The sequence below is a fragment of the Staurois parvus genome, unplaced genomic scaffold (genome assembly GCF_062004578.1).
Source record: "Staurois parvus isolate SC_StPar_1 unplaced genomic scaffold, SC_StPar_1.0 ptg000271l, whole genome shotgun sequence".
Taxonomy (NCBI): domain Eukaryota; kingdom Metazoa; phylum Chordata; class Amphibia; order Anura; family Ranidae; genus Staurois; species Staurois parvus.
The window spans coordinates 94,597-120,414 of record NW_028318067.1 but is presented as its reverse complement, the minus strand read 5'-3'; positions in this window follow the sequence as shown (position 1 = coordinate 120,414).

Below are 25,818 nucleotides of genomic sequence, written 5' to 3'. Positions count from 1 at the left end.
CTGTCAGAGAACTGTCAGAAATAGCGGAGCTCTCTGCAGGGACACTTTTTGCCGGCTGTAGAAGGGATGAAAATCGGCCGATCGGGAAAAATTCGATTCGCGCATCCGAAGTTTGCTAATATTCGGATTCGGTGCGAATCGAATTTTTCCTAATATTCGAAACGAATTCCACTTCGCCAAGTTCGATTCGCTCATCTCTAATTGTCATTACGGACTACCTGCTCTGTTTTTATTCCCTTTTGGTTTGTGAGTATATATCTCTATGTTTTTAATAAATACGTGGTGTACCATGGTAATGCACGATGAGAGTGCGCCCTCGTTTGCTTTTGTTCACCAGTGCCAAGATTTCCCGATCTTTGAAGGGCTGCACCTCAACATTTGACATTCAGAATTCCTTCTATTCTGCATGAAGATTAGAGTGCTGGTTTCGTTTGTACTTTTGGATTGCATTTACTAATTGTTGTAACCAGGGGCGGACTGACCATTCGAGCACTCGGGCACTGCCCGAGGGCCCGGGGTCAGTAGGGGCCCCATGAAATGCCGCTGGTACCTTTTAGAGGCTTTTTTGGGTGTGCTTTGAGTATGGGCAAGGACACAGGGGCCCCATGATCCCCTATTGCCCAGGGGCCCCATGAGTTGTCAGTCCGCCCCTGTAAGAGACTAAAAATGCACGCTTCATGACCAGAGGTCATTGACGTTAGGATATCCAGTCCAAATTTAGCAGGGTCTGAAAAACGTCAAAATTGTTCGAAGCCACCCAGACCAATGGATATACAAAATCAAAGTCAATGTACCACACACTCTTTCAGGATCAATATCAGACATGTGCACACCGGAAATTTTTGTTTCATTTCATTTCGGATGCATTCGTTCATCGAAGAATTTTGTTTCGCCATATCCATTGTCCCAATTTGTTTTCTTCTCTGTGTCCCCATTGCAGCCTGAGATTTTGTAGACTAGCTGGTGTCCTCTACTGAGCATGGTCCAGTTTCAATTCCCTTCTAAGCTCTTCATTTCCTTCATTTTCTTATCTGTGCAATCCACCTATGGTCACACATTTTTTAGTCATGTGACTGGCAAAGGGCAAATCTGGCTCACAATTGGCATCCCAATTCATCCCAAAGGTGTTGGGTAGGGCTGAGGTTGAAGGACACGCGAGTTCCTCCATTTTTCAACATACACATACAGTGAAGGAAATAAGTATTTGATCCCCTGCTGATTCTGAATGTTCGCCCCTCACAAAGAAATGATCGGTCTAAACATAGAATGTTTGGTGTATTGTAACACTGAGAGACAGAATAGCAACAACAAATTCAGCAGAAATGCGTCTAACAAATGATGACTGATCTGCATGTTCATGAGGGAAATAAGGATTTGATCCCCTTCACAAAACATGACTTAGTACTTGGTGGCAAATCCCTTGTTAGCAATCACAGAGGTCAGACGTTTCCTGTAGTTGGCCCCCAGGTTTGCACACATCTCAGGAGGGATTTTGGCCCACTCCTCTTGGCAGATCCTCTCCAAGTCATTAAGGTTTGGTGGCTGAAGTTTGGCAACTCGAACTTTCAGCTCCCTCCACAGATTTTCAATCGGATTAAGGTCTGGAGACTGGCTAGGCCACTCCAGGACCTTAATGTGCTTCTTCTTGAGCCACTCCTTTGTTGCCTTGGCCGTGTGTTTTGGGTCATTGTCATGCTGGAACACCCATCCACGACCCATTTTCAATGCCCTGGCTGAGGGAAGAAGGTTCTTACCCAAGATTTGACGGTACATTGCCCCGTCCATCGTCTCTTTGATGCGGTGCAGTTGTCCTGTCCCCTTAGCAGAAAAACACCCCCAAAGCAGAATGTTTCCACCACCATGTTTCACAGTTTGGATGGTGTTCTTGGGGTCATAGGCAGCATTCCTCCTCCTCCAAACACGGCGAGTTGAGTTGATGCCAAAGAGCTGGATTTTGGTCTCATCTGACCACAACACTTTCCACCAGTCCTCCTCTGCATCATTCAGATGTTCGGTGGCAGACTTCAGACGGGCCTGGACATGTCCTTTCTTGAGCAGAGGGACCTTGCAGCCACTGTAGGATTTCAGTCCTTGTCGGCGTAGTGTGTTACCAATTGTTTTCTTGGTGACTGTGGTCCCAGCTGCCTGGAGATCATTGACAAGATCCTCACGTGTAGTTCTGGGATGATTCCTCACTGTTCTCATGATCATTGACACTCCACGAGGTGAGATCTTGCATGGTGCACCAGACCTAGGGAGACTGACACTTGTTTTGTGTTTCTTCCATTTGTGAATGATTGCACCAACTGTTGTCACCTTCTCACCAAGCTGCTTGGCCATAGTTTGGTAGCCCAGTTCAGCCTTGTGTAGGTCTACCATCTTGTCCCTGACATCCTTGGACAGCTCTTTGGTCTTTGCCATGGTGGAGAGTTTGGAATCTGATGGTTTGATTGCTCCTGTGGACAGGTGTCTTTTATACAGGTAACAAAATGAGATTAGCAGCACTCCCTTTAAGAGACTGCTTCTAATCTCCGCTTGTTACCTGTATGAAAGGCACCTGGTAGCCAGAAATCCTGCTGAATGATAGGGGATCAAATCCTTATTTCCCTCATGAACATGCAAATCAGTCCTCATTTGTTAGACGCATTTCTGCTGAATTTGTTGTTGTATTCTGTCTCTCAGTGTTACAATACTCCGAACATTCGATGTTTAGACCGATCATTTCTTTGTGAGGGGCAAACATTCAACATCAGCAGGAGAGCAAATACGCATTTCCTTCACTGTAAATGCAAGTCTATCTTTTTGGTCAGGAAGCTTGCCATCTAAATTCCCCTCTTTTTTTTTTCCTATATTGGAACGCAAGGCATTGTAAATACAGATGTGAAGGCCAGCTGATCCATGGAACAAGTGTAGACAGAGCTCCTTGGCAGACTCCATTCACACGAAAGCTGACGATAGCTGCAGTAAACCAGGCCGAGCCAGTTCCATGTCAGTCTCGGGGCGTTGGAGGCTCAGCTGGTTGTACATTCCCAGGCATATGGTAGCTGGGGTTAAGAGGTGCTTACAAGTCATTATCACTTTCCTGTCCCGTCATGTCTGGATGCTCGCCGGTTTCACTTTACTCTTGTTTTTCCAACTTTTCTCTTCATTCTACAAGCACTGGGAACCAAAAAGCTGTTTATTTTCAATTTTACACATTTGACAGGCCTGGAAATTTCTGGAGGCGTTTATGATGAAACTGGTTTCAACATGAGCTCCATGAAAACCGCTAAATACACAGGTGAAATGTGAATGTGGGAGATACAAATCTTTAGTATGTCTGTCCATCCAGTCCTGAGGTGTACACAGCCCTGCCACGTAGCTCAGCCCTGCCTGGCAAGACAAGAGACCTGGGTTTGTCTCTGCTGTACTTAACCACTTCACTACAGGGCACTTTCACCTCCTTCTTGCCCAGGCCAATTTTCAGCTTTCAGCGCTGTCGCACTTTGAATGACAATTGCGCAGTCATGCAACACTGTACCCATATGAAATATTTATTATTTTTTTCGCATAAACAGAGCTTTCTTTTGGTGGTATTTAATCAACACTGGGTTTTTTTTATTTTTTGCGCTATAAATTAAAAAAGACTGAAAATTTGGGGAAAAAATAGCATTTTTCTTTGTTTCTGTTATACAATTTTGCAAATAAATAATCTTTCTTCACAAATTTAGGCCAAAATGTATTTTCTTTGGTGAAAATACCCAAATCAGTGTATATTATTTAGTCTGTAGGAAAGTTATAGAGTTCACAAACTATGGGATATATCTAATATATATACAATGCCTTGAAAAAGTATTCATACCCCTTGAAATTTTCCATATATTGTCATTTTACCACAAAAACATTAATGTGTTTTATTGGGATTTTATGTGATAGAACAACACAAAGTGGCACATAATTGTGAAGGAAAATGAGAAATTGTTTTCAATTTTTCTTCCAATAAATATCTTTAAAGTGTGGCATGCATTTGTATTCAGCCCCATTTACTCTGATACCCCTAACTAAAATCTAGTGGAACCAATTGCCTTCAGAAGTCACCTAATTAGTAAATAGAGTCCACATCTGTGTAATTTAATCTCAGTGTAAATACAGCTGTTCTGTGAAGCCCTCAGAGGTTTGGTAGAGAACATTAGTGAACAAACAGCATCATGAAGGCCAAGAAACACACCAGACAGGTCAGGGATAAAGTTGTGGAGAAGTTTAAAGGAGGGATAGGTTATACAAAAATATCCCAAGCTTTGAACATCTCACACAGCACTGTTCAATCCATCAGCTGAAAATGGAAAGAGTATGGCACAACTGCCAACCTACCAAGACATGGCTGTCCACCTAAACTGACAGGCCGGGCAAGGAGAGCATTCATCAGAGAAGCAGCCAAGAGGCCCATGGGAACTCTGGAGGAGCTGCAGAGATCCACAGCTCAGGGGGGAGAATCTGTCCACAGGACAACTATTAGTTGCACACTCCACAAATCTGGCCTTTATGGAAGAGTGGCAAGAAGAAAGCCATTGTTGAAAGAAATCCATAAGAAATCCCATTTGCAGTTTGCGAGAAGCCATGTGGGGGGGGACAGCAAACGTGTAAGAAGGGACTCTGGTCAGATGAGACCAAAATTAGACTTTTTGGCCTAAAAGCAAAACGCTATGTGTGGTGGAAAACTAACACTGCACATCACCCTGAACACACCATCCCCACCGTGAAACATGGTGGTGGCAGCATCATGTTGTTGGGATGCTTTTCTTCAGCAGGGACAGGGAAGTTGATCAGAATTGATAGGAAGATGGATGGAGCCAAATACACGGCATTCTTAGAAGAAAACCTGTTAGAGTCTGCAAAAGACTTGAGACCAGGGCGGAGGTTCATCTTCCGGCAGGACAACGACCCGAAACATCCAGCCAGAGCTACAATGGAATGGTTCAGATCAAAGCATCTTCATGTGTTAGAATGGCCCAGTCACAGTCCAGACCTAAATCCAATGGAGAATCTGTGGCAAGACTTGAAAATTGCTGTTCCCAGACGCCCTCGATCCAATCTGACAGAGCTTGAGCGATTCTGCAAAGAAGAACGGGCAGAAATGTCCCTCTCTAGATGTGCAAAGAGACATCCCCAAAAAGACTTGCAGCTGGAATTGTAGCTAAAGGGGGTCCTACAAAGTATTGACTCCGGGGGGCTGCATACAAATGCTGCCAAACATTTCAGATATTTATTTGTCAAAAATGTTGAAAACCATTTCTCATTTTCCTTCCACTTCACAATTATGTGCCACTTTGTGTCGGTCTATCACATCAAATCCCAATAAAATACATTGACGTTTTCGGTTGTAACGTGACAAAATTTGGGAAATTTCAAGGGGTATGAATAGTTTTTGAGGCACTGTATAGACAGTGTATATATATATATATTTATACTATATATGTGTGTGTAAGTCCTCCAGCATGGATAAAACAGAAGCTCAAAGCAACAAGGTATCAAAGAGTCAAGAGTTTCACCCATACTGAGGCGATGACTTCACAAAGTCAACTATGCTTTGAGCTAAGACAAGTCTCTCTATGATCTGTGGAGGAATGCCATGCCTTCTGGGCTAATATTGTACTGAAGACGACTTATTTTTCTGTAGGACAACAATCCTAAATATCCACCAAAGATGTGTCAGGCAAAAGCCTAAAGCTGGTCATGCACTCTACGGAATTCACTAAGTGCGTGGTACCATCAGCCCCCTTCCCTCCCGACAACATTTTGAGTGAAAAATTAAAGGAGTTCAGTGGAAAATTGTTGACTACACAGTGGCAGCCAATAAGCTGTGCAAGTATTTTGACAGCTGGCTGTCAAAATACAATAGCTGCAACAGGGATTCACCCATCTGAGCTGATTCACCCATCATATCACGACTCGATTACTGCAACTCCCTCCTCACTGGCCTCCCTCGCCGCTGGCTATCCCCGCTTCAGTCGATCCTGAATACGGCTGCCAGACTCATTCACCTTTCCAACCGCTCCATCTCCGCCACCCCCCTCTGCCAATCCCTCCACTGGCTTCCGATTGCGCAACGGATCAAATTCAAAATCCTAACACTGACGTACAAAGCTGTCCACCATACTGCCCCGAACTACATCACTGACCTAATATCCAAGTACCACCCAACACGCACACTCCGCTCCTCACAAGACCTCCTTCTCTCTAGTTCCCTGGTCTCCTCCTCCCATGCCCGCCTCCAGGACTTCTCCAGGGTGTCACCCATCCTCTGGAACTCCCTGCCCCAACCCATCAGATTATCACCTACTCTCCTCTCCTTTAGGCGCACCCTGAAAACCCACCTCTTCAGGGAAGCCTACCCCACCCCCTGCTAACTTGCCGACCTCCTCCACTCTTCCTACCACTCCATCCCCCACAGCTATCTCCTCCTGTGCCACGATCCCCTCCCTCCTAGATTGTAAGCTCCAAAGAGCAGGGCCCTCGATCCCCTCATGTTTTGCATTGTATTGGTATTGTTCTGTCACATGTTCTGTCCCCCTTTGTAATGTACAGCGCTGAGCGAACTATTGGCGCTTTATAAATACTGTATAATAATAATAATAATATAGTGGGGGGAAAAAACAAAAAGCAAAAATAATGGAACAATGGAACAAAAAAACCCCCAATATATTGTATGTATAGCCAGCTAAACAAAGAGCCAATTGACTTTCAGCTTTCCCTAAGCTGCAATTAAATCTTGCTGCTGAGCTCCTGCAACCCAGTTCTTGTGGGCTTGTCCAGAGAAAGCCGGTGAACACATCATACAAGGATGAGGTTAAGGTTTGGTCTGAACTAAATACGGACCTTTTCCGGAGTTGAGCATCATTTATAATACCTGTATTAGGAACATTATTACCAGTATTACTACCACTATTATACATGATAGCTTCCCACTGTCAATGGTAGTTAATGACACCGGGGGGTGCAGGCACCCCTGAGTCCTTAACAACCAGTGATGGCACAGACCCCAATCATTTACATGACCAAGTATTCCCAGCCTTGTAAGAAAACGAGTATGAGATGGTTTTTAAAAAAATCGGCATGGTGGACTCAACTCACAATTCATATCATGCAAATAAATAAATGCCCGCTCCCCCCCAAAAAATTATTTTATACTAAGCCCCTGCTGAAAGGAAAAAAAAAAATACACCAATCGCTAACACACATCTGTTCCTATTCCTTCACTCCCACCAATAGTCAGGTTCAGCAGATGACAGGAGTGAGGTCTCCTGGGTGACATCATTTACCATTTCTGAACTTGACTATATATGATCATATATGAGGTCCCATTCTTCCCACTAGCCATCAATGTAAGTCACATTTTTCCCAATGACTATCAATTTAAGAGGCAATCTTCCACTGACCACTAATGTAGGGGAGCATTCTTCCCATTGACCACCAATGTTAGTGGCATTCTTCTCACTGACCACCAATGTAGGGGAGAATTCTTCCCATTGACCACCATTGTTAGCAGCATTCTTCCCACTGACTACCAATGCAGGGCATTCTTCCTCTGACCACAAATGCAGGGGAGCATTCTTCCTACTGACAACCAATGTAGGGCATTCTTCCTCTGACCACCAATGTAGGGGAGCATTCTTCCCATTGACCACCATTGTTAGCGGCATTCTTCCCACTGACCACCAATGTAGGGCATTTTTCCTCTGACCACCAATGTAGGGGAGCATGCTTCCCATTGACCACCAATGTAAGGGCATTCTTCTCACTCATAACCAATGTAAGGGCATTCTTCTCACTGATCACCAATGTAAGGGACATTCTTCCCACTGATCACCAATGTAAGGGGTATTCTTCTCACTGACCACCAATGTAAGGGACATTCTTTTCACTGACCACCAATGTAAGGGGCATTCTTCTCACTGATCACCAATGTAAGGGGCATTCTTCCCACTGATAACCAATGTAAGGGGTATTCTTCTCACTGACCTCCAATGTAAGGGACATTCTTTCTACTGACCACCAATGTAAGGGTCATTCTACCCAGTTATCCCCAATGTAAGGAGCATTTTTCACACTGAACACCAATATAAGGAGCATTCATCCCACTGATCACCAATGTAAGGGGCATTTTTTCCATTGCCCATGAATGAAATGAGCATTCTTCCCATTGGCCACCAATGTAAGGAGCATTCTTCCCATTGGCCACCAATATAAGGAGCATTCTTCCCATTGGCCACCAATATAAGGAGCGTTCTTCTTATTGGCCATCAATATAAGGAGCGTTCGTCCCATTGGCCACCAATGTAAGGGACATTCTTCTCCACTGATCACCAATGTAAGGAGTATTCTTCCCACTGACCACCAATGTAAGGAACATTCTTCCCACTGTACACCAATGTAAGGGCATTCTTCCCACTGACCACCATTGTAAGGAGCATTCCTCCCACTGATCACCAATGTAAGGGACATTCTTCCCACTGTACACCAATGTAAAGGACATTGTTCCCACTGATCACCAATGTAAGGAGTATTCTTCCCAGTGATCACCAATATAAGGGACATTCTTCCCACTGATCACCAATGTAAGGAGCATTCTTCCCACTGACCACCAATGTAAGGAGAATTTTTCACACTGACCACCAATATAAGGAGCATTCATCCCACTGATCACCAATATAAGGAGTGTTCTTCTTATTGGCTACCAATATAAGGAGCGTTCTTCCCATTGGCCACCAATGTAAGGGACATTCTCCCCACTGATCACCAATGTAAGGGACATTCTTCCCACTGATCACCAATGTAAGGGACATTCTTCTCACTGACCACCAATGTAAGGAACATTCTTCCCACTGATCACCAATGTAAGGGACATTCTTCTCACTGACCACCAATGTAAGGGACATTCTTCCCACTGATCACCAATGTAAGGGACATTCTTCTCACTGACCACCAATGTAAGGAACATTCTTCCCACTGCTCACCAATGTAAGGGACATTCTTCTCACTGACCACCAATGTAAGGGACATTCTTCCCACTGATCACCAATGTAAGGGACATTCTTCCCACTGATCACCAATGTAAGGGACATTCTTCTCACTGACCACCAATGTAAGGAACATTCTTCCCACTGATCCCCAATGTAAGGGGCACTCTTCCCACTGATCACCAATGTAAGGAGCATTCTTCCCACTGACCCCCAATGTAAGGCACATTCTTCCCACTGATCACCAATGTAAGGGACATTCTTCCCACTGACCACCAATGTAAGGGACATTCTTCCCACTGATCACCAATGTAAGGGACATTCTTCCCACTGACCACCAATGTAAGGGACATTCTTCCCACTGATCACCAATGTAAGGGACATTCTTCCCACTGATCACCAATGTAAGGGACATTCTTCCCACTGATCACCAATGTAAGGGGCATTCTTCCCACTGATCACCAATGTAAGGGACATTCTTCTCACTGACCACCAATGTAAGGAACATTCTTCCCACTGATACCCAATGTAAGGGACATTCTTCCCACTGATCACCAATGTAAGGAGCATTCTTCCCACTGACCCCCAATGTAAGGCACATTCTTCCCACTGATCACCAATGTAAGGGACATTCTTCCCACTGATCACCAATGTAAGGAGCATTCTTCCCACTGACCCCCAATGTAAGGCACATTCTTCCCACTGATCACCAATGTAAGGGACATTCTTCCAACTGACCATCAGTGTAAAGGACATTCTTCCCACTGACCATCAGTGTAAAGGACATTCTTCCCACTGATCACCAATGTAAGGGACATTCTTCCAACTGACCCCCAATGTAAGGGACATTCTTCCCACTGATCACCAATGTAAGGGACATTCTTCCCACTGACCACCAATGTAAGGGACATTCTTCCCACTGATCACCAATGTAAGGGACATTCTTCCCACTGACCACCAATGTAAGGGACATTCTTCTCACTGACCACCAATGTAAGGGACATTCTTCCCACTGGCCCCCAATGAATTAGTTCTAGCAGGGGTTTCTCAAGACCTGAAAATTATTTTACGGCTTCCTCTGGGGTCAATGGATGAGAAGGGTTACCTTTAGTGTATTTACAGATTTTGTTTATTTTAAAATAAACTGTATTTTACAGTGTAGGGTACAAGAAGAGCTGAATAATGCAGATAAAAGCCAAAAACCCATTAATTTGGCATAATATATGATAAGAACATGACCTTATCACCTCAAAGACACCCTCGAAAATTACCTTTTGGAAGGGAAAACAGCTGCTCCAGAGTATCACAATCAACAAATCAAAAATCTTACCCGCGGGTAAAAAGAAAAGAAAAAGATAATCAAATGTTTTTTTCTGTGAACCGATTACAGCTGAGCCTCCCTCTGTATGACTTTGTAGAATGAACAGCTATACATGAAGGAACATGACACATGCCATAGGGTGTACAAGCCAACAGCAAACAATAATAATAGTACAACAGGTAATGTTCCCTTCAAATACTTTTTATTTTGGAATTTTTTAGTTTTTTTTATGTTTTGTTTTAAATATTGAATATATGTTAAGATATTTATTTTTGAGGTTTAAACTTCTGCACCTGCACATATTTTGCAAATTACAAGGACGGTATAAAGTGTTGTTAGAGTGTGAGATTTTTGATTACAGGGAGAGGAATGGGGTGGGGGTCTGCTTGCTGATGGGTTCCCGGTTAGGTCCTCGCCCTGCGCCTTCCCACCTCCATTGACATGCTGTGGATTGTCACCTAATTTAAGTTGATATTGTGATGATGAATGTTCTAAGGATTAAGGATATTTCTATCTAGATTGTTTTGTACATAAGCATACTGATGGCTGCTGAGGAAGTGGACTAAGTCCAAGAAACGCGTTGGAACCATAAATAGTCAACATTTTTATGATATTATTATTAATAATAATTATTATTAGTAGTAGTAGTAGTAGTAGTATTAGTAGTAGTAGTAATAGTATTATTGGTATTATCATTAGTAGTAGTAGTAGTATTATTATTATTATTATTATCATTAGTAGTAGTAGTAGTATTCTTAGTATTATTATTATTATTAGTAGTAGTAGTAGTAGTAGTAGTAGTAGTTGTAGTAGTATTATTATTATTATTAGTAGTATTATTATTATTATTAGTAGTAGCAGTAGTAGTAGTAGTTGTAGTATTAATTATTATTATTAATATTATTAGTAGTAGTAGTATTATTATTATTATTAATATTATTAGTAGTAGTAGTAGTAATTATTATTAATATTATTAGTAGTAGTAGTAATTATTACTAATTATTATTATCATTAGTAGTAGTAGTATTAATTATTATTATTATATAGTTACATAGTTAGTCTGGCTGAAAAAAAGACAAAAGTCCATCCAGTTCAACCATAAAAAAAAGTTATAATCCTACACCCACAGTTGATCCAGAGGAAGGCAATAAAAAACCCAGCAAAGCACGATCCAATTGGCTCCTGCAGGGGAAAAATTCCTTCCTGATCTCCCGAGAGGCAATCGGATATTCCCTGGATCAGCTTTCCCTATAAATGTTATATCCAGTTATATTCTGTGTATCCAAGAAAGAATCCAGGACTTTCCTACAGCAATCCACTGAGCTGGCCACAACCAACTCTGGAGGGAGTCTATTCCACATGTTCACAGCTGTCACTGTGAAGAAACCTTTCCATGTTTGGAGATTACATTTCCTCCAAACGTAAAGAGCGCCCCCTTGTCCTCTGTGATGACCTCAGGGTGAGGTATTATTATTATACAGGGTTTATATAGCACCGACCGTTTGCTCAGCGCTGTACAATATAAGCGACACAATACAATTACAATACATTTCAGTACAGAAGGAATAGGAGGGCCCGACTCGTGGAGTTTACAATCTAAAAGAAGGGGGAGGGGATACAAAAGGTGATCGCTGCGGGGGATGATCTGGTGGAGGTGATTCAAGTCCAGTTCTTAGGTGATATAATGCGCTGTGATATGAAATCTTGGTGTTCTTCTGTTATTTTCTACACACAAAGTTAAGATTTTATGAACGTACAAGTTGAATAAACGTATTTTAACCAGTTCGTCTCCAGAACAATTTGTTTCATTTTTTCGCATATCTGTAAAAATCTTAATTTATTGGCAGAACATTCTATATTTTCTGAAAGGAGAAGCCCTGTAGAATAAAAAGGTGCTAGTCGCAGATTTTTATGTCACATGATATTTGTGCAACTGTTTATTAAAAACAAATTTTCAGGAAAAAATATAATAGAAGGAATCTTGTTATTATTTCAGGTACTTATATAGCGCCGTCAATTTACATATATATTGTACATTCACATCAGTCCCCGCCCCCGAGGAGTGTACAATCTAAGGTCCCTAACTCACATTCATACATACACATACTAGGGGCAATATAGACAGGAGCCAATTCACCTACCAGCATGTCTTTGGAGGTGGGAGGAATCTGGAGTACCCGGAGGATACCCACACAGGAACAGGGAAACTCCAGGCAGGTGGTGCCATGGTTGGGATTTGATTTCAGATTCCAAATGCAAATAGCACACTTGAAATGAACTCTGGACCTTTTTTCTGCTCATTGTAATTGGGATAATGAGGGAATAACACACACCTGGCTGTGGAACAGCTGAGAAGCCATTTGTCCCATTACTTTTGGTCCCTTAACAAGTGGGAGGCACATATGCAAACTGTTGTAATTCCTACACCGTTCACCTGATTTGGATGTAAATACCCTCAAATTAAAGCTGACAGTCTGCAGTTAAAGCACATCTTTTTCGTTTCATTTCAAATCCATTGTGGTGGTGTATAGAGCCACAAATGTTAGAATTGTGTCGATGTCCCAATATTTATGGACCTGTCTGTATATAGCGCCATCAATTTATGCAGCACTTTACATATATATTGTAAATTCACATCAGTCCCTAACCCTCAAGGGGTGTACAGTCTAAGGTCCCTAATTCACCTTCATACATACACATACTAGGGACAATTTACACAGGAGCCAATTCACCTACCAGCATGTCTTTGGAGGTGGGAGGAATCCAGAGTACCCGGAGGAAACCCACACAGGCACAGGGAAACTCCAGGCAGGTGGTGCCATGGTTGGGATTTGAACCGATGACCCTAGTACTGCCAGGCAGAAGTGCTAACCAATTAGCCACTATTCTGCCCCTTATAGCACAACCCCCCCAAATTCCGACCCCACCCAGGGCAGCCGCCCCTCCTGCCCACCCCTTGTCCAGGCCCTAGGTATGATAGTGGATCATAAACCTTACTTCATATAGTTTGCATCTGTAGGTGTGAATGCAGACAGCCAAAATGGTGCTCCAAGCTGGCCATACACCAGTAAAATATTGTATAAAAACCTTTCCTATTCAGAGGATTAATTTTTAATTTCTAATTTTCTAAATTTCAAAGGAGCGTAATGGAAAAGTTTTCTCTCATGAACGAAATTGAATCTTTGAATGTGGAGTTTGTACATCTTGCCGTGCAGGTGGAGGAGAAGAGAAGCGACCAGTGCAGACACGTCCGATGTGGGATTGGTAATCAATGGAATAGATCTGATGATTAAAGATCTTTGGAGAACATGAAAATGAAAGAACATTCTTTCAGAGCACCTGACACCCACTCCATACCTGTGTTGGGAAACACCTTGATGTCTGGGGGGGGGGGGGGGGGTAATAAAAATGGTTGTTACTTCTGGAGTTATAAAATACATAAACAACGTACAGGTTTTTAGGCCACAAAGTCCAAATTTGGCCTCATCTGACCAGAGCCCCTTCTTCCACATGTTTGCTGTGTCCCCCACATTTGCAAACTGTGAACAGGACTTCTTATGGCTTTCTTCCAACAATGGCTTTCTTCTTGCCACTCTTCCATAACGGCCAGATTTGTGGAGTGCACGACTAATAGTTGTCCTGTGGACAGATTCTCCCACCTGAGCTGTGATCTCTGCAGCTCCTCCAGAGTTACCCTGGGCCTCTTGGCTGCTTCTCTGATGAATGCTCTCCTTGCCCGGCCTGTCAGTTTAGGTGGACGGCCATGTCTTGGTAGGTTTGCAGTTGTGCCGTACTCTTTCTATTTTCAGATGATGGATTGAACAGTGCTCTGTGAGATGTTCAAAGCTTGGGATATATTTTTTATATCCTAACCCTGCTTTAAACTTCTCCACAACTTTATCCCTGACCTGTCTGGAGTGTTCCTTGGTCTTCATGATGCTGTTTGTTCACTAATGTTCTCTAAGAAACCTCTGAGGGCTTCACAGAACAGCTGTATTAATACTGAGATCACATGACACACAGGTGGACTCTATTTACTAATTAGGTGACTTCTGATTTTATTTAGGGGTATCAGAGTAAAGGGACTGATTACAAATGCCGCCACACTTTCCATATATCTACTTGTAAAAAAAGGAGAAAACCATTTCTCATTTTCCTTCCACTTCACAATTATGTGCCACTTTGGTCTATCACATAAAATCCCAATAAAATACATTGACATTTTTGGTTGTAACATGACAAAATGTGGAACATTTCAAGGGGTATGAAAATGTTTCAAGCCACTGTATATATATATTTTATTTTGTTAATTGTAGAAACATCTGTATATATATATTCAGCTTTAACACCTATAAGTGAATCCCCTTGTACCATTACATCAAGCTGGACTGAATAACATTCACCAGATATTCAGTAACTGCATGTAGGTGACTATATACTGTGAATTCTGTAGGTACATTTTAGGGGCCAGTCTGTGGCAAATGTTTAAATGCTGAGTGAATGTTTAGTGAGTGCTCAGTGAATGTACAGTGAATGTTCAATATCAGAGTAAAGGGGACTGAATACAAATGCATGCCACACTTTTCAGATATTTATTTGTAAAACATTTTGAAAACCATTTTATCATTTTCCTTCCACATCACAATTATGTGCCACTTTGTGTTGGTTCATCATATAAAATCCCAATAAAATACATTGACGTTTTTGGTTGTAACGTGACAAAATGTGGAAAATTTCAAGGGGTAGGGATACTTTTCAAGCCTATATATATATATATATATATTTATATATATATATATATATATATATACAGTATATATATATATATCTCCTAGATTGTAAGCTCGAAAGAGCAGGGCCCTCGAACCCCTCGTATATTGTATTGTTACTGTCTTGTCTCATGTTCTGTCCCCTTTGCTACTGTACAGCGCTGAGCATACCCTTTGGCGCTATATAAATACTGTATAATAATAATAATATATTTTTTTTTAAGATTTTTTTATTATTATTTCTTTTAATTGTAGAAACATCTCTATATATATATATATATATATTTTTTTTTTTTTTTTTTAATTGTAGGAACACCTGTGTGTATATATATATATATATATATATTTATATGCACATATATACATATTTTGTTATTGTTATTTTTTTTAATTGTAGAAACACCTGTATATATATATATATATATATATATTTTATTTTTTTTTTATTTTTTTTTAATTGTAGGAACATCTGTGTATATATATATATATATATATATTTTATTTTTTTTTAATAAACATCTGCATACAGTATATATATTCAGCTTTATACCTATAAGTTCCCACTTTACTTCTCATCTTTAATCCCCTTGTACCATTACATCAAGCTGGGCTGAATGACATTCACCACATATTCAGTGACTGTGCATGTAGGTGACTATATACTGTGAATTCTGTAGGTACATTTTAGGGGCCAGTCTGTGGCAAATGTTCACTGAATGCTGAGTGAATGTTTAGAGAGTGCTCAGTGAATGTGCAGTGAATGTTCAATTAATGTGGTGTGAATGCACAGTGAATGTTTTGTGAATGCTGAGTGAATGTTCAATGGACATGAGTGTTTTATTAATACACAGTGAATGTTCAGTGTGCAGTGAATGCAGAGGAATATTGCTTTATATCTTGGCCCCTCATTAGGCCCCCTAGTGGTTGTTGCTGGTCCAGCATGCTACATGACGAGTTCATTGAGGGGGGCAGCCACATGACCAGAATAGGGGATGGGCTTTGTGCTACCGGTTGTCCATACTGGAAATAGTGAGCGGGAAGCCTGTAGGATGATTGGGTAATAAAGTAATATTCACTATTACATCCCCTATGCTAAACCAGCATTAAATCCTATGTGGGAACAGGGAATTTTTATGTATAGATGACCATATTCTAGCTCTAATGAATGTTCAGTGAATGCTACATTCACCACTTTATATATATATATACAGGCGTATCTCGGTTTACGAATTCCTCGGTTAACATAATTTTTGGTTTTACGAATGAAAATCCATTGAAAATAATGCCTCGGTTTACAATTTTTTTTCGCGATACGAAGCGAGATTCCCCAGGATGCATTGTGCCTGGGAGGATTATAGCGCCGGCCCCGTGCGTTTAAAGTGCACTTTATAAAGAGTTTTGAACAGATAAGATGTTTTTGACTTTTTTCCTAATCCGGAACGGATTAATTGGTTTTTAATGCATTTACAAATTTTCTTTTTAATCATGTCCCTGTACAGTATTTATGCCTTTAACCACTTCCCGTCCGGCCGCTGTACATAAACGGTTGGATGGTGGCAGTGCAGGGGTGGGTTTCTTTTCATAAACGGCGTCCACCATTTTGGATTGTGCACGCTCCCTGGGAGCGCGCTGCACCGCGATCCGGTGCCTGCTGTGTCCAGAGGAACACCGATTGCTGTACGGGACCTCTGTGCGAGGTCCCAATCATGTGATCACTGATTGGCCAATCAGTGATCATATGAATAAGTGTAAGCAAGATGTCACTTCTGACATCATTGCTTACTACGTGTGAAATATATGAATGATAACAGAGACCACATGGTACAGGGCTATTCACAACAGCCTTGTACCATGTGACAAGCTGTGACCAATCACAGCTCTCACAGTATTTCTCAATGGCTGCAAGAATGCAGCCAGAGAGAAGGAGAAATGATTGCTTTTACAGCCTTTATGGGTGTAAAAGCAATCAGCGTAGAAAAAGAAAAAAAAAAAAATCTTCATCACCCCTTACAAGTAGTACAGTGTCACCATGGTGACACTGTACTGCTAGGGTGACAGTATGTTAAAAAAAATATAAATAAATAATAATATAAAAAAATTATATAAAAATGTAAACATTTTTTTTTTAAATTATCATTTTTGGTTATAAACTAATTTGGGTTATTTTTTTTTTACTAAAAAGGTAGCCGAAAAAAATTTTGGCAGAGATTTATGAAGAAAGATTATTTATTTGCAAAACTTTATAAGAAAAACACTTTTTTTCAAAATTTTTGGACATTTTCTTTTATATAGCAAAAAAAATAAAAAATCCCAGCGGTGAATAAATACCACCAAAATAAAGCCTTATCTGTCTTAAAAAAATGCTAAAAAATTCATATGGGTGCAGTGTTGCATGACCGCGCAATTGTCATTCAAAGTGTGATAGCGCTGAAAGCTGAAAATTGGCCTGGACAGGAAGGGGGTGAAAGTGTCCGGACTGGAAGGGGGGGAAAGCGTCCGGACTGGAAGGGGGGGAAAGCGTCCGGACTGGAAGGGGGGGAAAGTGTCCGGACTGGAAGGGGGTGAAAGTGTCCGGACTGGAAGGGGGGGGGAAGTGTCCGGAATGGAAGGGGGTGAAAGTGTCCGGACTGGAAGGGGGTGAAAGTGTCCGGACTGGAAGGGGGTGAAAGTGTCCGGACTGGAAGGGGGGGGGGGAAGTGTCCGGTCTGGAAGGGGGGGAAAGTGTCCGGATAGGAAGGGGGGAAAGTGTCCGAACTGGAAGGGGGGGAAAGTATCTGGACTGGAAGGGGGGTGAAAGTGTCCGGAATGGAAGGGGGTGAAAGTGTCCGGACAGGAAGGGGGGTGAAAGCGTCCGGACTGGAAGGGAGTAAAAATGTCTGGACTGGAAGTGGGGGAAAGTGTCCAGACTGGAAGGGGGTGAAAGTGTCCGGACAGGAAGGGGGGGAAAGTGTCCGGACAGGAAGGGGGGGAAAGTGTCCGAACTGGAAGGGGGGTGAAAGTGTCCGGACTGGAAGGGGGGTGAAAGTGTCCGGAATGGAAGGGGGTGAAAGTGTCCGGACTGGAAGGGGGTGAAAGTGTCCGGACTGGAAGGGAGTAAAAGTGTCCGGACAGGAAGGGGGTGAAAGCGTCCGGACAGGAAGGGGGGTGAAAGCGTCTGGACAGGAAGGGGGGTGAAAGCATCCGGACTGGAAGGGGGTGAAAGTGTCCGGACTGGAAGGGAGTAAAAGTGTCTGGACTGGAAGGGGGGCGAAAGTGTCCGGACTAGAAGGGGGGTGAAAGTGTCCGGACTGGAAGGGGGTAAAAGTGTCCGGACTGGAAGGGGGTGAAAGTGTCCGGACTGGAAGGGGGTGAAAGTGTCCGGACAGGAAGGGGGGTGAAAGTGCCCGGACTGGAAGGGGGTGAAAGTGTCCGGACTGGAAGGGCGTAAAAGTGTCCGGACTGGAAGGGGGGTGAAAGTGTCCGGACTGGAAGGGGGTGAAAGTGTCCGGACTGGAAGGGGGGCGAAAGTGTCCGGACTAGAAGGGGGGTGAAAGTGTCCGGACTGGAAGGGGGTGAAAGTGTCCGGACTGGAAGGGGGGCGAAAGTGTCCGGACTGGAAGGGGGGTGAAAGTGTCCGGACTGGAAGGGGGTGAAAGTGTCCGGACTGGAAGGGAGTAAAAGTGTCCGGACTGGAAGGGGGGCGAAAGTGTCCAGAATGGAAGGGGGGTGAAAGTGTCCGGACTGGAAGGGGGGGAAAGTGTCCGGACTGGAAGGGGGTGAAAGTGTCCTGACTGGAAGGGGGGGAAAGTGTCCTGACTGGAAGGGGGGGAAAGTGTCTGGACTGGAAGGGAGGGAAAGTGTCCGGACCGGAAGGGGGGAAAGTGTCCGGACTGGAAGGGAGTAAAAGTGTCCGGACTGGAATGGGGTGAAAGTGTCCAGACTGGAAGGGGGGGAAAGTGTCCGGACTGGAAGGGGGTGAAAGTGTCCGGACTGGAAGGGGGGGAAAGTGTCCGGACTGGAAGGGGGGGAAAGTGTCCAGACTGGATGGGGGGGAAAGTGTCTGAACTGAAGTGCTTAAAGTGCACAGTATAAAGAGTCTTGAACAGATAAAAGACTTTTTTTAAACTTTTTTTCTGACCTCTGGAATGGATTCATTGGTTTTCAATGCATTCCTATGGGAAGCCGCGTTTTGGTTTACGAATTTTTCACAATACGAAACGTCCCGGAGAACGCATTAAATTCGTAAACCGAGGTACGCCTGTATACCTAACATGACACAACTAGCAAAGCACTGCATGGAGGTAATAGGATCTATGAGTGTATGGTCAGGTAATTAGTAGATGGTACGGGCTAAATAACACCCATTCCAGCCAAGTAATTTCTTTGTAAATATCTATAGCACAACACAGTTATATATATATATATATAGTAAGGACTTTCCATTCCACAAGTCTCTGAAGATGCAGATACCTGAGCCGTGTTCTAAGGATATCGCAATACATCTTTACATCCCGCAGCGACCCGCGCCTCAGGCATTTGCTGGGCTGGTGGATATCAGTCTCTGGTGACACCCTCCCGGTGTTAGGTTCAGACAGCTGACTCGCTGTTGCAGTAGGGTGCATGGTAGAGGGCAAAGCTACATTACACCACAGATATTAACATGTCAAAATATCTATCAACACCCAGAAGGAAATAATGCATGGTTAAAGCAGAACTCCACAAATAGGTAGCCCTGAAGTATTAAAAAGAAATATAAAAAAGAAAAAATCAGCTTTTGCTGCAATACTCCACCTTAGGTGAGGTTCTGGTCTATGCAGTTTGTGGTTGATGCATTTTCTAGGTGCATATGGCCTTTTTTTCACACCCGTTTTGATGCTTTTTTTATGCATTTTGTGTTTTGCGCTTTCTGTGACTTTACCTGGTTGTCAAGGAGCGGGCAGCTGCCAGCGTCCTTAACAACCAGCAAACAACATGGTTGTTAAGGAGCGGGCAGCCACTGTGTCCTTGACAACTGATGAGTCATCAGTTGTTAAGGACGTGGCGGCCACCTGCTCCTAGCAACCATGTTGTTTATTGGTTGTTAAGGACACCGACGGCTGCCCACTACTTGACATTCAGCTTAATGTCACACAAAACACAACTCACAAAATGCATCAAAAACACAATACTTGCGTTTTTGGTGCAGTTCCATTGAAGTTCCAATCTGCTGCAGGAAAAAAAGTCCCCGAACCTTTCAAAAATCTGCTCCGGCTCAAAATGCACAGATGTGAACTAGATCTGTAGGAAATCGTGTTAAAGGAGCTGTAGTGTGTTTCTGAAAACTGGAATATTTCTCAAATCCGCATAAGTGTGAACCTAGCCTAAATCCAGCTCCGTTCCCAACAGGCGGTCTTTTTCTCCATCAGATGGCATACCTCTTTTGGGTTGAATGACAGCCAGTATCAATCAGGTCGGCCGTTTTTCGGGGTTTTTGCACATTTCTTCTATCGGTCATGTTGGAAAATTCACGGCTGATTTTGACGATCGGGAAGAAGAGGAGGAAGAAGAAGAGGAAGAAGAGGAGGAAGGAGAAGAAGAAGAAGATTCACTTCAGCAGAATAACATTTCTTCTTCTTCTTCTGAAACTTAGTACATGGATGGAAGGGACCTCTTATAATGGGCATAGCAGATAATGGTCACAGTAGGTGTACAGACCCAGGAACTCAGCACAGGGATGGTAGGAACCCCTCATAGTAGGCACAGCAGGTGTACAGACCCAGGAACTCAACACAGGGATGGCGGGAACCCCTCATACTGGGCACAGCGGGTGTACAGACCCAGGAACTCAGCACAGGGATGGTAGGAACCCCTCATAGTAGGCACAGCAGGTGTACAGACCCAGGAACTCAACACAGGGATGGTGGGAATCCCTCATACAGGGCACAGTAGGTGTGCAGACCCAAAGAACTCAGTACAGGGATGGAGAAAACTGCTCATAATGGGCACAGCAGGTGTACAGACCCAGGAACTTAGTACATGGATGGAAGGGACCTCTTATAATGGGCACAGCAGGTATACAGAGCCCAGGAACTCAGCAAAGGAGTGGCGGGAACCCCTCATAATGGGCACAACAGGTGTACAGACCTAGGAACTTAGTACATGGATGGAAGGGACCTCTTATAATGGGCATAGCAGATATACAGACCCCAGGAACTCAGCACAGGGATGGCGGGAACCCCTCATACTGGGCACAGTATGTGTGCAGACCCAAAAACCTCAGCACAGGGATGGTGGGGACCCCTTACAATAACAGCAGGTGTATAGACTCAGGGATGCTAGGAACTCATCATAATGAGCACAGCAGATGTACAGAGCTGGGAACTCCGACCAATAGTGTTCCTGATGGTGACAGAAGATACTAAAATGTGGCTTCACTCTCCAGAGTCTACCCAACACCAAAATATCAGTGTTGGCTGTAATGACCCTTTCAGGCTCATGTACATGTCGATTAAAAAAAAAATAATTGATATCCTTAGGAGGAATAGTGTTCCATTGTTTATATCAGTGGGAGGAATAGTGCCCCATCATTGGTGTCAGTGGGAGGAATTATGCCTCGCAGTTGGTGGAAGGAATTGTGCTTCATCCTTGCTGTCAGTGGGAGGAATCGTTCCTCAAGGGTGGGATAAATGCAAGCAAATAGCTGCATCTGGCCCTCAGGATGCAATTTGGAGACCACTGGTCTAGACGGATATAACAGTGAGGAATGCTCGCCTTATTCCTCTGTCCTCCTGTGCTCTTCTGAGCTCTTGCTCCAGCCCTAAAATGTGGATGGGTCCTCAACATCCTCATGTACAATGGAGCATCACTTATGGTCCTACACCATAAGTGATGAAATTGGCAACGGGGCACCAGATGACCAGTGAAGAAGATTGAAGGAAAGAGAAGAAATCCTGCAGGCAAGGAATAAGTAAAGTATTTTTTCTTCTTCTATGTACCCCAGATGTAACGCACATTAGAACCTTATAATAGAGAACTTGGTAGACTGGAATTGCCGACCTTCCGAAAGAGCTAGTTGCCTGACTGATGTGTTGATCCTCAGACTTCCTTTTTTATGAGTTGCTTATAACAGTAGAAGGGTATAACAGTGAGAAATTATCCCCTTATTCCTCTCTCCTTCTGTGCTCTTCTGAGCTCTCTCTCCAGCCCCAAAATGTGGACGGGTCCTCAACATCCTCATGCACAATGGAGCATCGATGATCCTGCACCATAAGTGATGAAATTGGCAACGGGGTACCAGATGACCAGTGAAGAAGATTGAAGGAAAGAGAAGAAATCCTGCAGGCAAGGAATAAGTTAAGTATATTTGTTTATTTTTGTTTATTCTATTCTATGTACCCCGGATGTAACGCACATTAGAACCTTATAATAGAGAACTTGGTAGACTGGAATTGCAGACCTTCCGAAAGAGCTAGTTCTCTGACTGTAGTGTTGATCCTCAGACTTCCTATTTTTACGAGTTGCTTACACTATTCATGTTACTTTACTTGTTTACCCATATCAAGTTAAAAAAAAATTGACTCCCAACAATAAATGTGAGTGACATACTTGCATTTCGCAATAATTATCTGACCTCAAGCAAACCCATTAGTGACTCAGGATATACTGACGTAAGCACATAAATGTAGGCTGGGCTCTTAATTACATATGATAAACTAGCAGATACTCCAGCCATGCCGAACTGAATTTACAAGGGAAGTTTCTAAACAAATATCTGGAATAGATCATATAAAAAGGTGTAGCTCTTTGAAAATAAAGTCATGGCCAAAAATATTGGCACCCCTGCATTTCTGTCTGATAACGCCCCACTTCATCCAGACAATTTTTGCAATGACCAATGTTTCGGCATTCTCATGTTTATTTCTTTTGTTTGTATTGGTATGACACAAAAAAAGTGGAGAAACAAAAAGCCAAATCTGACACAGACACTGTGTTTGCTATTACTTACTAAAAGCTTTTAACCCCTTCAATACCGGGCACTTTTACCCCCTTCCTGCCTAGGCCATTTTTCACGTTTCAGCGCTCTCATACTTTGAATGACAATTGCGCGGTCATACAACATTGTAACTAGAGATGAGCGAATTTCTCAAAAATTCGATTCGGCTGATTCGGCGAATTCCAGTGTGAAATTCGATTCGATGCGAATTTCTTCGCTACGAAGATGACTTATAAAAAGGGTTTCTAGGCTTCAGAGAGCCTTTAAATTAGTGCAGAACACTGTACCTTTAATTTAAATGCCCTTGGAGATGAGGAAAGAGAAGGAGAAGGAGAAGGAGAAGGAGAAGGATGAGAAGAAGGAGAAGGATGAGAAGAAGGAGAAGGAGAAGGATGAGAAGAAGGAGAAGGAGAAGGATGAGAAGAAGGAGAAGGAGAAGGATGAGAAGGAGAAGGATGAGAAGAAGGAGAAGGATGAGAAGAAGGAGAAGGATGAGGAGAAGAAGGATGAGAAGAAGGAGAAGGAGAAGGATGAGAAGAAGGAGAAGGATGAGAAGAAAGAGAAGGATGAGAAGGAGAAGGATGAGAAGAAGGAGAAGGAGAAGGATGAGAAGAAGGAGAAGGAGAAGGATGAGAAGAAGGAGAAGGAGAAGGATGAGGAGAAGAAGGATGAGAAGAAGGAGAAGGATGAGAAGAAGGAGAAGGAGAAGGATGAGAAGAAGGAGAAGGAGAAGGATGAGAAGAAGGAGAAGGAGAAGGATGAGAAGAAGGAGAAGGATGAGAAGAAGGATGAGAAGAAGGAGAAGGATGAGAAGAAGGAGAAGGAGAAGGATGAGAAGAAGGAGAAGGATGAGAAGAAGGATGAGAAGGATGAGAAGAAGGAGAAGGATGAGAAGAAGGAGAAGGATGAGAAGGAGAAGGATGAGAAGAAGGAGAAGGAGAAGCAGAAGGAGAAGGATGAGAAGAAGGAAAAGGAGAAGGATGAGAAGATGGAGAAGGAGAAGGATGAGAAGAAGGAGAAGGAGAAGGATGAGAAGAAGGAGAAGGAGAAGGATGAGAAGAAGGAGAAGGAGAAGGATGAGAAGAAGGAGAAGGATGAGAAGAAGGATGAGAAGAAGGAGAAGGATGAGAAGAAGGAGAAGGATGAGAAGAAGAAGGAGAAGGATGAGAAGAAGGAGAAGGATGAGAAGAAGGAGAAGGATGAGAAGAAGGAGAAGGATGAGAAGAAGGAGAAGGATGAGAAGAAGGAGAAGGAGAAGGATGAGAAGAAGGAGAAGGAGAAGGATGAGAAGAAGGAGAAGGAGAAGGATGAGGAGAAGGAGAAGGATGAGAAGAAGGAGAAGGATGAGAAGAAGGAGAAGGAGAAGGATGAGAAGAAGGAGAAGGAGAAGGATGAGGAGAAGGAGAAGGATGAGAAGAAGGAGAAGGATGAGAAGAAGGAGAAGGAGAAGGATGAGAAGAAGGAGAAGGATGAGAAGAAGGAGAAGGAGAAGGATGAGAAGATGGAGAAGGAGAAGGATGAGAAGAAGGAGAAGGAGAAGGATGAGAAGAAGGAGAAGGATGAGAAGAAGGAGAAGGATGAGGAGAAGGATGAGAAGAAGGAGAAGGATGAGAAGAAGGAGAAGGATGAGAAGAAGGAGAAGGATGAGAAGAAGGAGAAGGATGAGAAGAAGGAGAAGGAGAAGGAGAAGCAGAAGGAGAAGGATGAGAAGAAGGAAAAGGAGAAGGATGAGAAGATGGAGAAGGAGAAGGATGAGAAGAAGGAGAAGGATGAGAAGAAGGAGAAGGAGAAGGATGAGAAGATGGAGAAGGAGAAGGATGAGAAGAAGGAGAAGGAGAAGGATGAGAAGAAGGAGAAGGAGAAGGATGAGAAGCAGGAGAAGGAGAAGGATGAGAAGAAGGAGAAGGAGAAGGATGAGAAGAAGGAGAAGGATGAGAAGAAGGATGAGAAGAAGGAGAAGGATGAGAAGAAGGAGAAGGAGAAGGATGAGAAGAAGGAGAAGGATGAGAAGAAGGAGAAGGATGAGAAGAAGGATGAGAAGAAGGATGAGAAGAAGGATGAGAAGAAGGATGAGAAGAAGGAGAAGGATGAGAAGAAGGACAGTTCTGTGACAGTTTCTGTCTATTTCTGACAGTTCTGGGACATTCACTCCATACAGCTGTTTCAACCGCTGTATGAAGGGAATGTCATGGAACTGTCAGAAATAGACTATTAATGACAGTTCTGGGACTGTCCTTCCATGCAGCGGTTGAAACATTGTATGTATTTGTTTCCATAAATGGATCCATTTATGGAAACAAATACATACAATGTTTCAACCGCTGTATGGAAGGACAGTCCCAGAACTGTCATTAATAGTCTATTTCTGACAGTTCCATGACATTCCCTCCATACAGCGGTTGAAACAGCTGTATGGAGTGATTGTCCCAGAACTGTCAGAAATAGTCTATTTCTGACAGTTCTGGGACATTCACTCCATACAGCTGTTTCAACCGCTGTATGGAGGGAATGTCATGGAACTGTCAGAGTCCCAGAACTGTCATTAATAGTCTATTTCTGACAGTTCCATGACATTCCCTCCATACAGCGGTTGAAACAGCTGTATGGAGTGAATGTCCCAGAACTGTCAGAAATAGACTATTTATGACAGTTCTGGGACATTCACTCCATACAGCGGTTGAAACATTGTATCTATTTTTTTCCATAAATGACATTCTGCAGATACACTTAGAACGGTCAGAACGGTACAGATATCCCCCAAATGTCAGAACGGTACAGATA